Source organism: Orcinus orca, chromosome 14 (genome assembly GCF_937001465.1).
Source record: "Orcinus orca chromosome 14, mOrcOrc1.1, whole genome shotgun sequence".
NCBI classification, from domain to species: Eukaryota; Metazoa; Chordata; class Mammalia; order Artiodactyla; family Delphinidae; genus Orcinus; species Orcinus orca.
The window spans coordinates 31,624,634-31,626,826 of NC_064572.1; positions in this window are offsets into that span (position 1 = coordinate 31,624,634).

Genomic DNA, 2,193 nt, shown 5'->3' on the forward strand with positions numbered 1-2,193 from the left:
CTAATTTTATTGGCCTAATAGCTGGTATGGCCATTTTATTTTTATTTATTTATTTATTTTGCTATGGCCAGTTTAAAAAGCACTGCAGGTGATTCTAATGCGCAGCCAAGATTGAGAACCAGAGTGGGGATACAGAAACCAATAAAATGCAACGTATCAGCCTCTATTCTCAAGAAACTATGAATTTAAACTCTACTACTTACTAGGAGTGCAACATTAAGCAAAACAGAGGATACCTACTTTCCTATGCTGACGTGTTAAATGGGATAAATTATGCGAAAATACTTAACAGAGACCCCAGTTTATGGCAATTGCTCAACAAATGTTAGCTGAATTTCGCAAATTACTAATCTAGACTAGTGGGTCTCAATCTTCAGCATGCAATGGAATTGTCTAGAGGGCCATAGCTTGCTGGGCCCCACCTGCAGAATTTCTGATTCAATATGCCTAGGGTGGGTCTGCAATTTGTAACAGGTTTCGCAGGTGAAACTGATACTGTTGCTCCCAGGATCACAGTTTGAGAAACACTGACCTCCACTATAAACTCCTGAGGACAGGAAAAATCTGCCTGTTCACTAAAACGTGCTCAATGCCTAATAACAGATTCCAGCAACGACTAGAAGTGCAAGTTTTTCAATGAATGAACCACTTTGTGCCTCAGAATAACTAAAATTTACTGTGCACAATATGAGAGCAAGAACTTTTCCCCACATTGGTCATAAAATTCTTCATTTAATGTTTTTTTCCCTTTAAATGCTTCCTTTACACCAGTGCTCTTTTTCCCCATTTCTTTTCTTCCTTATTAAAAAAAACCTTTTATTTTGAAATGAATTGTACATAATACATATGAACTATTTGAAAATAACAATAATGTAAATATCCATGTGAATATTAAGAAATAGAACACTATTAATATTATTGATGCTCCATTATGTTCCTCCCAATTATACTTTTCTCTTTCCCTCCCCAGAGGTAACCAACAGCCTGAATTTTGTTACTTTGGGGCTTTTTTGTTTCTTGTTTTTTTGGCCCCAGGCCAGGCTGCTTGCAGGATCTTAGTTGCCAGACAGGGACAGAAACCAAGCCCTCCAGCAGTGAAAGCGTGGAGTCCTAACCGCTAGACTGCCTGGGACTTCCCACTTTGTTTTTCTTTATAGCTTTATCATACGTGTATGTAATTACAAAACCTTATTTAAATTGATGAAGAACTTTTGTTTGTTCACTACTGTATTCCTGGACCCAAGAACATGGCTTGGAACACAACAATGCTTAAAAAATAATTATTAAATGAAAGGATTATTGAAAGGATTAAATGAGGTTATGTATATTTTAAAAACTCCTACAAATATTAGCTACAATATTGTTATTATTAAATGGCGTAATAATAATTACTCCAGGAACTGTAGCTCTTCCAAAAGGCTGGGGGCATTCTAAGAGTAGAGATTATCAGGCTGTGGCAGTGCTCTGCATCTAAACCAAGGCGCTCTATAAAAACGGTTAACTAATAACGAGTGACCTTTACTGAGCACTTACTACGGTGCCAGGCAATCTTTGTGGCCTAATCCCATACTCTCAACAAGTTTTTAGAAGGGCATTCATATTCTCTTCGTTTTACAAATGAAAGAAACTGAGGCCGAGATTAAGTTGCCCTAGCTAGGGAACTGTAGAGCCAGAACTTGAACACATGACCTCAGAAAGCAGAATTAGTGCCCTTTAACGTTACAGGGTTCTAAGGGAATTCCCTGGTGGTCCAATGGTTAGGGCTCTGCACTTTCACTGCCCGGTGCATGGGTTGGATCCCTGGTCAGGGAACTAAGATCCTTCAAGCCCCATGGGTCAGCCAAAATAAATAAATTTTAAAAAGATATATTACATCAGAATAATTATATTTAAAAAAAATTGTACGCCCCGCTCCGCAAATCTCAAGACCGGCAAAGGTCATGGGTGAGAACCTCCAAGACGGAAATCAATGGGGCCAGGGGTCAGCAGGAAATCGCTACAGGACTCTAAATCAGAGGTTTCTAAGATGTCATAGGAAGGCGAGTTACTAAACATAGTTCAATCACATCTCAGCTGGTGGGACCATAAGGTTACCAGGACATCTGGGCAAAAGAAAAACAAAAACAAAAACGGAAATGCTAGGGGGCGGCCGTGACGAGAGGGGAAAGTAGCGCATGTGCGGCATCCGGGTTC